The sequence below is a fragment of the Betta splendens genome, chromosome 17 (assembly GCF_900634795.4).
Source record: "Betta splendens chromosome 17, fBetSpl5.4, whole genome shotgun sequence".
NCBI classification, from domain to species: Eukaryota; Metazoa; Chordata; class Actinopteri; order Anabantiformes; family Osphronemidae; genus Betta; species Betta splendens.
In genome coordinates this window covers 221,745-235,983 of record NC_040897.2, presented here as the reverse complement: position 1 = coordinate 235,983, position 14,239 = coordinate 221,745, and the positions used below count along the sequence as shown (strand labels likewise).

General features: G+C 42.4%; 1 protein-coding gene across 6 annotated transcripts in view; it reads left to right on the top strand.

The window, feature by feature from the left end:
- The first annotated feature begins 3,356 nt into the window (after window positions 1–3,356).
- The window catches only part of chd7 (chromodomain helicase DNA binding protein 7), a 49,101-nt gene continuing 38,218 nt past the window's right edge, over window positions 3,357–14,239 (top strand). For 2 of the 6 annotated variants that reach the window (XM_029130829.3, XM_029130825.3), the window contains exon 1: window positions 3,357–3,704. The gene's annotated coding sequence lies outside the window, so the exon portion shown is untranslated. The remainder of the gene's footprint in view (window positions 3,705–14,239) is intronic. The other 4 variants (XM_029130826.3, XM_029130827.3, XM_029130830.3 and 1 more) reach the window with 4 other exon arrangements.

The following is a 14,239-nucleotide window of genomic DNA, read 5'->3' as shown; positions in this document are numbered from 1 at the left end:
AACCACACTGAGAGCCTTTCTTCTGAAGAAACAGTCCCTCTATAGTCAGTGGCTGTTTGCATCTTCAGCTTGTGTACATACAATTTTTACCAATGGCCTATATTCAGTTCCTACATTGGCATGAACATATCGTATTTAACATGTTTGCAAGGAGGCTTCCCTTGATGAATCAAGATCACCAGAATCAGTAGGATTAATTATCAGGGCCAAATGCTTTATCTGTTTAGAATTTTGGGTGAGTCCATCCATTAGTTGTTGACATATTTCAATTTCAGTTCAGGACCAGTGAGGATTCTCTGTGTAATGATCTACACCAGTGTTTTAATATTAAATGTGAAGTTTTTTTATGAAGTAAATATGCTGTTGGTAGTTTTAATAAAGGGTTTTATGGTTGGGCTCATGACAAAACTGCAGGGTGGTCACCTGAAGGTCAAAGATCATTAACAGTGTAAAATGCTGCCTACACGATGCAAACCTGAACTTGATAGGACAATGAAATCGAAAGGAGGCTGTCCTTAATATCCTGGAAACTGCTGACTACATACAAAGACATAAGAAATGGAGCATAGAGAATTAGGGTACATGCTATAACATCGTAGCTGCCATATAAATTGCTCCCTAGGCCGGAAGTAACATACACATGATCATTTGTTAGATGGAGCATGCACAGAGAGCATTCAGCTCAAGTTTGACCGCTGAGTTAACCAGTTCTACCTGTGATCCAGCTTCACCTCAGATCTCTGGCTATGCGGCTGCAGCTGGATTTACCAGATCCTGCTTTGGATTAAAGCCGGGCAAACGTTCTTCCAGTCAACATGAAAAACTGTTTAATTGGTAGCTTCATAAAAGGAAACAGAGTTTGAGTAAGAGTTTGAACATCTTTAACAAGCTGAAGCAAGTTTAGGTCATTGCAATAGTAAGCAAGCACTGACAGAAGGCCTGTTGCAGCGTCTTTATAGTTTTCTATATAGCTACACAAAATATTATCATAATGTAATAATTAGACCAGTGGAGGGTATATAGTATAAACATATGTTTTAATATTTAGCATTTCTAAAAAAGAAGACGCGGACTTTTTCTAAACTCGTGTGTTGACTAGCTTCAATCTGAGGAAAGATTTTCATTCTTTTTTGTAGCGACCTGTCTGCTTTGAGCTCCTGTTGGAAGGTTCCAGAGAATGTGTTTCTCCTGAATGGCGACGCCTCTGCGTGACTCCATGCAGTGTTTTTGCATCTGCATAGAGTTTCAGGTTGCATTTCTGGATGCATCCACAGACTGTGTGAAGTGACTGGTTTTCCATATTCATCACAGTAACCTGATGGCTTCTCACAATTCCCCTGGTGCCTTAAAGGTCATTCCTCGTGGCCTTTACGCAATGAAATTTCCCTCGAGTCCCTGAATGATTTCACACTATTAAATACTTTAACTGTTTAGGTTTGTTTTGATTTAAGAAAGATACATTTTGATCTGAAGTGACAATTGTCTCAGCAACATTTATAAAGCCGGTTGCTGGCGAAGGCTGTCATGATAACCTCACTTTTTTCCAATTTACCTGACAATTCTGGAATCAAGAACAGTGTTACTTGAATAAATTGTAAAGTTAAGTTTGCTTGTATTTACAAAACACTTGAACATTCTGCAAAGGTTTGACCGTCCATTCTGCGTTCAACAGTGAGTCAATTAGCATCTCGTCAGTGTTTAGAGGAAAACAATCATATCTGGAAATGAAATGCAAATGAAACGTTTCATACTGTCCCATGTTCTGAATCTAGTTTCATAATCCAACTTAACCAAGCAGACAGCGTTGACAGCAATGAGTTAACAAACACAAGCAAGGTTTCAAGCCTGTGCATTTTACGTTTTAAAATAAACTGAAAAGACATGAAACTGGAGGGTTGCCTGAAAAGAAGGGAAATATGTTCCAACATCTCCGCAGGAATGCAAAATATATATCATTTATGTCCGACATCATTTGAAATGATTGATATTTTTTAAGAAAGTTGCATTTCTTTGGATTTAAACGACCTGTATTGTGTATGTGCATTTTGTAAGGTAATGATTTTGAAAGTTAATACTGACAATACGAATAATATTAATTGGTGGGCAACTCAGGTGCTCTTTACTTTGCAGACATTCCTTTTAATGCCTCACTGACAAGAAAACTGATTTGTTTTCCTCACTGTCTTTACTCATTATGCAACTTGTGACCATACAGATCTCACTAATACTACTGCAGCTAATGTGACCGCAGGCCTCCATCCTCACGGTTTGGTATTTACTCAAGTGACATCAACGGAGGTCATTTATGAGATTTCACTCAGTTCCTGCTGGAGAAAGATTTGTCACATATGTAGTGGTTCCACAATCTACCCACATCCTGAAAACACATTCTGATGTGTAAAATCAGTGTAAGTGTCTGATATATTTTCAACACGCTGTCTTAGGTTTCTTGAGTCTTTATGCAGTTTTTAAAAGGCCTAGGTTTTATTTAACTCACGCGCACAAAAGGCAACCAGTATTTTAAACAGTGCAACAGTTAATGCTAGAAACATTTCTACTGTATATACATACAACCACATACATCATCACTTAATTGATTATAGCTCACATTAAAAGTCAGTACTCAGTATTCATTTTACTCATAATCAGTAGAGAAACATTCAAATTAGGCTTCCTGTTCCTGTTGGCTTCACACTTTTCCTGTTTGCACAATCATGGCACTGGAGACTTTTAACTCAGTGTAAGTGGGGTTACTATAAATACCGCAGCCAAGAACTCAATGTTATTGCTCATCAAGGCTTATGAGGGTGTTCGACTTGATCTAAGTAGGATCTTATATACTATAATACACATTTAACAGGTCCTGTGTGTGGCGTCACCAGAACAAAAAATGTCATGAAAGTCTGCAAAAGAACAGCAAAATCAGAACCAAAAAGCCCCAACAGACACGGACTGAAGGGATGTTTTGGGTTCTTCCGCTCTTGCGCTGACCAAACTTTAATCTTTACTCATAAACTTGAACTCAAACTAAACTCCATGTCGCTGGTATGTAAGACAAACTATGTAACTAAAAACAGGAACTGTCACAACTTTTGTCTTTGCTGTTGTATACATATTGTATTGTTATTTATCTATATATTAAATACATTTTAAATGTGTAAATCATTGTACATGTATGTCATTATGTTTCTATACATTTCAATTCAAATAAAATTACAATAAAGCTGATTTAGAAACACTAAACCGCCGTCTAACTGACGCAGCTGTCTTTTTTTTATCCCTAAATGAGAACTCAAGGAGAGCGTCACAGTGGCACGCCGGGGTCAGTGACCGCGCACGCCGGCTGTTTATCTGAATGAGGTCCTCGGGAGCGCGCCCCCCCTGGCCAAGGAAGGTGAGCGAGTGTCTGGAGGGGAGGACTCGGGAGCGCGACCAGCCGAGGGATCGATCGGATTAAACTCGATTTGAGTGAAATTAACACAAAGGAGAGAAGAGCAACGCACACTAGTCGGTGAGGTCGCGGATGCGATACACGCCGGAGAAGCATTTCACGTAAAAACATAGAACTTGAACTTTTTTCCTTCTGTTTATTTATATTTCAAACGAAAAAGGACCACGGTGGATTTTTTCAAGCAAGCGGAGATACTAACCGTACTAACAAGGAGTTGATTTGTAAAAAAGCCCCAAGTCACCGAGCTAATTGGGTAAGCTAACGAATGTTTGAGCGAGTGCCTTTGACAATTTGTCAAGCCGTATTTAGTGCGATTGCGGTGGATATGTCGCGGCCACCAGCGCTCGATTAAAACAATTTGTTTTCTTTCTGGATAGTAAGTTTTCCATACTTTCTCGGCGCTGTCGGGCTCTTTAACCGCCATGCGAGTTGTTTTTTCGGCCGGATGGGCAGCGCATTCTCGGCTAACTCGCTGTAAAGACTACGTTCGAGGTTGCGGTTTTCTTTGCTTTGTGTTTTTCCCTCATATCCAGAGAAAGTCATTGAAGGTCCGTGTAGCTGCCGTGCCGACATGCTAACAATAGCAAGTTTAGCTCCACCACCCGCTGCATCGCTCGCGCACTCGCAACAGTCCCATTAGGTAGTTGAAAAGTGGAAAGAAAATTTCCAGAACACGACGAGCGTCTCTCTTTCCGTGTCCGCTCGCCCGGCAACTTGTTGAAATTTCTAACGTGAATTGTTGACCTATTTCAGTTTTAAAGTGCGAGTGTTAGCCCTGTTAGCTAATTGTGTTGAAGCTTGTAGCAGACACGAGGTGGCTCGAGCGTAGAGGTGAGTCACTGGCCGACTGAATGAGCGCAGCTCTGAGGGAGATTCCCAGCGGAGAATACTTGGCAGATATGGCGAAAAACGCTTCGCTTGCGCTGAATCAACGTGTTCCCTTGCAAAACTGTACTTATTAGTTGTATATCGACAGATTTTTCGGGGGGATTTCTTTGGCAGGAACCGGGAGAAGTGTTCGTAGTAGTCGGTGGTTTTATTGGAGGAAGGGACAGAGCAGTGGAGGAGAGGAGGGGGGAGCTGTGAGGCCAGGCGGTCATTCCATACGACCGTGTTTTTGCCTTCTTTCTTTACTTTAACAGCGCCACTTAACGTGTTAGAGAGGGGTTCTGTGTTTATGTGAAGCTTTGGGATAAATATGAAAGTGTTTTACCTGGCGAAAACGCGACATGACGCACCGTTCCCTGGTCTGGAACGACGTGCGAAATGTCGCTGATAGGCTAATTAGCCGTGCTAGCCGCTGGAGGTTAGCCCAGTGCTAGGACACAGAAGTTCAGCTAGGCTACTAGCAAGGTCTCATCCTCCTCATTGTGTACGGCCAGAGAGCACTTATCCCCCGAACTAGCTGCTAAGCTGCTCGGGGCGGTGATCAGTCGGTGCACCGCTCTCGGGCATGGAAATGAACTTCAAGTATATTTCTCTTTACTTTTAGTCGAGGTTAATTGACCAAAGTGACGGGATCTCCTCTGCGGAGCGTTGGGTCTTTTGACTGTTGTGATCGGCGCTTTGCTTGTTATGTCACCGTCTGTCGGGCGAAGTTTCAAGCAGCGGCACGGCCACACTTGTTCCCGGTGCGGGAGAAGAGGCAGTAGAAAACAGCAGCCGGTGTCCGGGCTCCTCCCGCAGTCCCGCTCACACGGACGCTCGTTTTCCGTCTGTGCAGCCCGACTCTACTGCGTGTGCCCGCCGCGCTTTCCTGCGCTCCTTCTCCATTATGTGTTCTGTAATCGGTCAACTTGCATAATGGTCACCCTGCCGTTCTCACGCAACTTTGGCTGCCAAACCCAAATCGCCGAGAAACTAGGCGCAATCTATTGAAAACGCACACTTTTTGGCTGGCGCCACCGTGTTTTTAGTCCCATTCAGGACACATGTGCTGGCTCGTTATTTCTCCCCCTCGTCCTGCCTGCTCTTTAGCCGGGAGCTGCTACCCCCACCACCTTGTGCCTGTGAGCCAAGATGGCAGCTAGTCACAGGGCCACAGAGACAGACAAGAGGCCCCGACCACACACACACACACACACACACACACACACACACACACACACACACACACACACACACACACACACGCGCACACACACACACACACACACACACACACACACACACACACACACACACACACACACACACACACACACACACACAACAAACAACAGATGTTCACTACCATTAAGCGTCGTTCTCATTTGTCTTTATTCTTGTGGCTCAAGTTGTGGAACTCTTTCTTTCAGTTGCAGCGATGCCTTGGTTTGTCCCACGTTTAAACTGTGCCGGGTCTGGGACTAGTTACATTTCTCACATAATGAGATGAGGCCACAACTGAATTTGTTTTTTTGCACGTCTTTTCACGGCTTCATCCATGCAGGCTAGAGTTTATCTTCTAGGTCTGGACGGTGAAAAAGCCCCACACAGCATTATGTCCTCTTAATAGTTAAAGGGAACAGTATTTACCTGTCCACATTTGTAAGATGCATGTTTTAGATTTTAACAGATAATAGAACTTTATTTAATACTCTTCAACTGGGATGCTTTGAATCCATTGTTTGCCTTAAGCAAAATCTTTTTCCTGAACTTTTTTCCCAAGTGTTTATCGTATACGTTTCATACCGTAATCCCTAAGAGATCTGACATTTGTCTGGTTGTCTTTAATTTGCCCAACAAGCTGTCAGTGAGGTTCCCTCCTGCCGCCTTACCCTGAGGATAAGGTACATGCTGGTGACTCCCATCGCACTAAATGGAACTAATGGTTTTGCATTGACTAGGGATTTTGTTACTGAACACTTCCGTTACTGTACAAGTTCAGCTGTGTTGCATTAATGTGGTCAGTTGATGATGTGTTATATCTTCATTCTCTAAGGTTTTGACCTAAAGAATATTTTGTTCAGGTCAGCTGTAGTTAAATGAACACTGAGTCTGTCTTTTACTCATTTATACAGTATTGCAATGATCCCATTTTCTTATGTTATCATTATTATCTAGATATTATTTTGTAATGAAATACACTGTTTCTCACTTTGCTCTTAATGACTTCAGAAAGTCCTGTTTCCATCGGTGCAGTCTTCTGCTTTTGTAACCATTTTTTTGTAATATTTATTAGTTTTTGTTAGTATTGGAGATTAGCTTTTGGTTTTCCTCAGCGACTGGATCAAAATCCCACTTAACATTAATTTTTATTTCATATTTTAACAAACCAAGCTGCCGTACATATGCCTGTTTCTGCAGATTAACAGATTAACTATTGCATCTGTGCGCTGTGTCACAGTAATTTGCTTCATAGTCTGATATAAAGTTTATGACAAAACACGACTCATTTTAAGGTTTGGCTTTAAGAATAGACATCCACTGCCTCTGATCCATACGAATGTTGGACTCTGTCATGAAATTGTAACTGTCTGACTGAAACAGTTGTCTAGTTTAAGGAAAGGTGTCTTGACTCAGCGTGACTTCAAACCTTCTTTCCCCCCAAGAACTTCAATCCCACTGAAGTATTTCAAGGTTTAACAGCAACATGTGCCAAATACAAAAGATTAGTTTACAGAAAATAGGTTTTATTTTTTGCAAACCGATGTCTTAGACCTTAAGCTGTGTTATCTTTGCCTACTGATTAGTAGAATCCAGCAACACAACACACCCGACAACATTTTGTCTTTTAACACAGTATTGAAATATATTTCATCACATCCACTGAAAGTGAAATTACTGAAAGGCAACTTAGTCCAAATGTGATATAGCAATTGATGGGAGAAGGTTGGGCAAATTTGCATTTGTGATAGTTGTCCCCTTTAGCTATTGTTTGAGAATACAATGGCTGCAAACTCAGAGAAAAACCTTAACTGGTCTGGTGATCGTTTGCATAGTGCAGGGAATTGTTGCATTGTATTTATATTACAGCAGGGTTTCAGCATTCCTGGTGCCTTCATGCACCTATTTCTCTAACAGGACATCAAAACTGAAGATAATCACAAAAATCTTTAAAACTATTGGCAGGTGTAAACTTCTGACCACAAAGCTTTAAGCAACATTAGGCTGACTCATTGTTTTCTCGGTGTGGTCGGCTGCTCCTGGGTTGTGCATCCGTGTACTGGTTGATGTTTAGGTGGCCATTTTGTCTGTGGTCATCATGTGTCATAGATGGCAGTCCTGTTAGAAGTGAAGTGGCGCTGTTGTTTATCTCCATCCCTTTCATCTTGCCATCTACCATTCCCCCTTCACCCCCTCATCCACCCACTCCCTCTCTGCCCTCACACAAGCTCCCTCCTCGTTTTTTCTACTCTTCTTTCTCATCCTTTCTACTTTCTCTCCCTCTCTCGTTCTCCCTCTCTCTTTGCCTGCCTGTTTCTTCCGCTCCCCTCCCCTTCTCTCATTTCCAGCCAAAAGGTTAGCGGGGGTCTTTAGCACCGTGGTGACATTCAAAAGCGAGTGTCATCACTGTTTCTCTCTTTCTCTCATATGTCCCTCTCACCTGTCTCTCGTTCTGGCACCCCACCCCTCCCACCTCCGCACTTGCCTCCTCTATCCTGCTCCTGCAGCGAGGGCCTTCTGGACCAAGTGATCTGCCTACGAGAGAGAGGAGAGACATTGGCGTTATTATTCTCAAGGGTTTGTGCTGTGTCTTTTCTTTGTCTGTGATAGTAGATATGGCCTGTCGTGTAAATCTCTGGCTCGTATGTGTATATGCCTTTTAATCTACCCTTGACCCTCTCCTGTTGTTGATATGTGGTACATCCTGTTTTCCATCTTTGTGCTTTAGCCCTTGTTCACCGTCTAACCTTACTGCTGCTGGAAAAGCAGCAGTAAGCAGCAGTAGGTTTGTGTCGTCAACTACTGAAAAGTGGACACACCGCCTCCCAGTGCACACTGTGGTTGATTGGCACGGTTGTGATATCAATGCATCCTCCGCATTGTACTATCAACATTCAGGTTGGCCCAACCTCAGGTGAGGAATGTTTAAGAGAACATTTGTTAGATCCTAACCCCCTTCTCAGAAGAGGTCTTGATCACACTGACTCAGGAAAAAGGCGTACGCCTGCCCGCTTCCCAGGAGAGAAGTTATCCCACTGCCTTGTTAGAAGCACTGTGGAAGTCAATTGGTTGATGGCAAGCAAGAAGGTGGAACAGTGGAGGGGACAGGCCAATCCTTGGGGAAACGGTTCAAACCTGCCTGTCCCATTGGTCTAAACACCTGTGTCGATAGCAGTGATTAGAGGTGTGGGGGTAGAATGTTGTCTGTGTGTGCCTTTATCTTCCTGTTTGCTCGTTTCTTACTGTTGTGGGAAAATTCATCATGAAAAGGCCTTTTCTTTGGAAGCTTTTATCATATTACTATTCTGTACCAAAATGAAAATCTAGACTGAGAATCAAGAAATTAGAATGGTTTCCAGATCTCGGTTTACTTTCTTACACAGGAATGACACATCAACAGCCTAAAACCACTGGTGGTTTTTTTTGAATAAATGAAAGACTCCCAGTTGGTGAGAAATCCTTTAGTTTTAACAAGCAGACCAGAAAGAGTAGCAGGGTTTTCCCCAAAGCCTGTGACAGTGGCTGGGTTCCTCTCTGGTAACTCATTTGCATCACTGAGCAATTTTCCCCTCACCTGTAGTTTGATTTCTGATTTTCCACTTTGAGTTTCTAAAATTCCATCACCAGTGTAATTAGATAAAATTATCATGTTTTTTAATGAGTACCTCTTAGTGCTGTAAAAGCAAGTAGATGCCAGCCAAAGAAACAATATTATTTAAGCCTCATTCTAGACTATTTATCTGATCTGATGTGTTCTGCTTTTTAACCTGAGGTAAAAGTTTGTGTTATGGGAGTTTAGAAGGGTAAACGAATTGGATGTATGTCTATCATGCATTTAGCAGAAGTGTTTGCTTTGGATAAATGTTCTATTAAATCTATAGTCAAGGATTTTTGGGATAAACTTGAATCTTTAGACACAATTCTTTTTAAAAATGATGACATTTGAACCTTTAAGACTGAGATGCAGTGAAAACTAAAGACACTGCAAAGATCTATTAGAGCTTTAAGTGCAACTGTGTATGTGTAGACGTTCTGAAGGCCTTTATGCAAGTTGTCTTCCACTATTGTTGCTTGTTTGCATCAGCTCTAACCATATATAGAACCATTGGCAAACAACAACTAAAAGTGTGTGTGTGTAAGTTCTGGAAACTGCTGCCCAGTTTGTGATCCGGGCTGAGAATCATTTTGTAGAGGTCAGATCTGAGTCTGGTGTGTTGATTTCTGCTGGCTGTGAAGTTGTAATCTGTCTAAGACGAAAACCAAGCACTACGGAACAGTTCAGTCGAGACTCTGGAGGGGTTTTAACATGCTAGTGGTCCAAACGATAGGATAGCTGTATATCAACTTTACTCTTAATAGGATTTAGGCAAGTATGAAATAATACATCAATTTCATGCGAATAGTGTAATGTGACAGTGTTTAGACCTTCCTGTGTACTTCCCCACGTTTCTGTCTTTCCCCTCAGTGCCATTATAATATGCACTCGTATCCCCCTCCTCTTGAAACACGAGTGATTTCCAGAGACCAGACTGTTTCAGAAACCGGTTCTTTAGCTCAGTGAGCACATGCATACACCCAGACACACTCACTCCACTAGCAGGTTCATTGGCCACCCCCTGTGGCCTACTTCTCTCCGTGTCGCTCCCCCACCATCGTCTCTCTCTCTCTCTCTCTCTCTCTCTCTCTCTCTGTCCTGTGCCTGTCTCCCATCCTCGGCGTCCTGTGGGATCAGGCTGAGAGCTGGCCAGTGGTTTTTCCTACCACATGGTAAAGGCAGGGAACAGATTGGATAAACACAGCCCTTTCCTGCTGACCTACCCCCACTGCCCACCTCTCTTGTCCAAACACACACTTGCCACGACACGCACGCTGCGCGCACACACTGCCATTAACGAAGCAGCCGTGTGTAAAATGACCAGATTTTCTCTAGCTTCACTGCTTCTCTTTCTTCTCGCTCTCTCTGTTTATCCCCCCCAGCCCGCCCCCCCATCCTCTTCTCTCTTCCTTCCTTCCGGGCCTCAAATCCCAGCCCCAAACACACGGGCCCGCATCCCCTCACTTGAGTGTAATTACACACACAGCTAGCTAGTCAGCTCCGGTGTGCTGTCCTCCATTTGGGAACAAAGGTATAAATTAAAGTGCCTTGGAGCCTAGTGCTAATGGATGGTGGACATGCACGTGTTCTTAAGGCTAGAACACTCACTCAAAGTATCTAGTTGTTTCATTGAGATTTTTGGGGTAGATATATATTTTTATTATCATTTATTTGTGTTTGTCTGTTCTCGCCCGCCTGTCGGTCGGTCTGTCTGAGAGGAAACATGGTGTTGACATGGCAGAGATTTCCTGTAGTAAAGCCTGGAGGCTACAGACAGTTTAGCTGCCAAACTGTCAACAGCGCAGACAGGACTGCGTTGAGCCGCTGTTGGCTAATCTCTTTCTTCGTCACTGCAAACTTAACCCTGCCCACACAGCAAGATCTGAATTTGCATGGCCAGTAATATTGTAGGTTATTTATTTAGGACAAAATAAAATCAGCTGAATGTCTTTTTAATATGTTTTGTATTTGTAGTGTCCTGTACAATATGGCTTTTCAAAACTTAATCCTGAAAGAAATGACATAAATATCAGCTTGGAGTAAAGCTAGAAACACAGTTGTAGGTTGAGAAAACTGCTGCCTTCAGGAATGAGAATTTAACATTTCTTTGAATTTGATAAAGACTGCTTAACACTGGTTTTACGTGGAATAAAAAGGCAAAAAGTATTGAACATGTTGTACAAAACTGCAGTTGAAATGGAAGTGAAATCTTTTTTATGAAAAGCGCTTTGTTCTGGTGAGTCCATGATATTATATCATTTAGCAGAGAGGGCATTCAGGTACATTGCTTCTTGTGTGACATTTTGTGGTTTCCCTTTGAAACTGTGCGATGCAGTCGCTGTGAATTCCTGTGGCACGCTCCTGTATCAGCTTAGCTAAAACCAGACACTTGGTGATTTACTTGGTTGGTTGGTTTTAGGTGAGGAAGAACTAGGAACTGTTAATGATGTTGGACTCGCAGGGCCACGTGCACGTCTTCAGCAGCAACAGAGTCAAACTCGTCCTCGTATTTAGTGTGTCATTGTTTCAGCTGGATAATGAAGTCACTTCAAAGGCAGCATCCTGATACTGTGTCTCCAAAGATTTATTGTGGGATATAGCTTGCTTGGGTAGCAACTCACACGTGGAGGAAAGGCCCTCTTTGCTTCCATTCTGAAACAAGCTCAGCTGTTCACAGGACTTCAGTTTAGTTCTCAGGCTGAACATGGTGGTGTAATGTGGATGTTTGTGCTTCATACTTTAGAACCTGAGAATCAAAATCAATGCCTGCAGAGAGATGTATTGTAATCTGTTGCATGCCTTTTTTTTATTGGCTAGAAATAGTAATAAAGAGCCATGAATAATTTTACATGACACAAATGACACGTTAGTGTAGGAATATGTGAGCTTGAGTACATTAGTCATTTGCTTTTTGTTATGAAAATCAAAAATAGAATATTGCACAATACTGAATCACCCCTGAAAGTGCTATTGGTGCACCACTAATAATGGAGGTGAAGAATGTTGTTTTTTTTTACTCATCACCTCCCTTGAAACTGACCCGTGTTGTCTTAGAGGTTCAGAATATATAGGTTGTGACCTTGTGTGAAAACACTGATAGACATCACTGTGGTCTCATGAAGCCACATAACTAAACACTACTTCTTACTTGTTGCACTTTCTTTCACCGTCACTGGAATGGACTGAAGTAAAACTGCATTAAAATGCTAACCACCTAAGATTTGGTGTTTTGCCGTGGTTCATGCTGGCAGAGCAATAATTGCTCTGGTTTCAGTCTTCAGTATGTTTGGTCACACAGCCTTGCTCATACTACTACATATACACAGGAGCAGAAAGTTAGTATTGTTTACAGATAGGGTTGTTGAGGTGTGCCTTGCATATTAACCAGGAGCTTTTAACACTCAAAGGACTGTTAAGCCTCTGTCACACATACACTCCTCACTGTTCGTTAGATTACGTTCAGACTTGTTTATTCACACTCGCAGACATTACCTGTTGGTGCCGTCTCACTTAATCCGTGTGATTTCATCTCGTCACCATTGTTGATAAAAAGCACCCAGATACATGGTTATATTCGCCTTTTGCTTGTGTGATGATACAATGATATCGGACTCTGACGTCAAACAGACCTGGGACTGGGGAGCTTGCTGGAGCAGGTCCCTGTCATGTCCCTGTGCACAATCTCTGAGATTCCAGTATCAGTGTATAGCCTCTGTCTTCAGTCTCAGCTGAACGTAACAGTTACACTTTTACATGCTTTCCCTCATTTCATGCAATTCAGTTGCAAGTCAGCTGAACATGGTCTAGAAAGCACAAGTCTTAAAGTGAAAAAGCCTATAAGATATTTGTAAACTACATTTACTCTGCTGCATGGTCTATTGCTACAAAAGAAATCTTACAATGCACAGACATGCAGTATGCTGTGGTTTGATTATAATTTCCTGTTTTGCATGTTTACCAAACCACAGTTTGGGTCACTCAGTGTTGTTTTACACTTGAAAACAATACCTAAATATTTCATTTAGGATTTAATAAAACCTGATTGACACATTGCTACAGGGGACAAATGTGGGATCATGTGCCAGTGATTCCAGTATGAAAACAAAGCAGCATATATGTTTGGTTTGCTCGAATACATATGTGTAAAGTTAACAGTAACTAAACTGTAGCCGGCGTTGCCCCTTATGCATCCAAGCCGCTGCCACCTCACATTCCCAGATGATATGGAATGGCACACTGCTCTGGTAAACCCAAATCAGACATATTTTGTCTGTCTTGTGTTATTTCTAATGGCTGATGGTATGCATATGGTCTCTAGACTCCTCAGCGAGTGTGTATTGCTAACAGGGGGAGGGGAGCGTGCTGGTCCATGCCTCAGCCTTTGATGAGATTTGGCGTCTAAGCCAGCACACTGACCGTTCACCTAATTCCTTTTGCGGTGATGGAGGTGGAGACAGAGATGGAAAGCGCAAAGGGTCAAGAAGGGTGGAAGGGCCTGAGGCCGACAAACAGATGCCCAAAAAGTAGTCACCAAGTTCTTATACAACTGCATTTAGTGTGTTGTAGAATTTGTGGTTTAATGTAGTGCGCATCTTTGTGTGCTAACAGGAAATCACTTGCCTTCATAGTAGCTTTCTGCAAAGGATGTGAAATTGCCCTTGATTACTCTAACGTGCTACACACATGCTCACACTTGCATGCACAGACATCTTTTATGTTTTGTAGTGACTGAAATGCAAGTGTTGCAACTCAGCAGTTGCTTGTACAGTTGGGTATCAAGTGGCATCTATTAAGTTTTAAATTAAACCAAGTTATGTGCACATTACACTTGTTCTGGTTCGTGTGTGTGTGTCTGTGTGTGTGTCTGTGTGTGTGGCTGGCTGGCGAGAGAGGTGTTAAGGCCCTACGTTTTAAGGTTGGCCTTTCAGATCAGCATTTAATCCATTTCCTTTTAGCTGCTTCTAACCTTTTTTTTTAAAACGCCCGTGTTGGACCTGTTGTTGACCCTTGGCATCAGCTCTCGACATTTCTGCTTAATTGTTAATAAAGACAGTAGTAAAGCATTTATGATTTGCAAAGTCTTAATGGTGAATGGTGTTACCTGG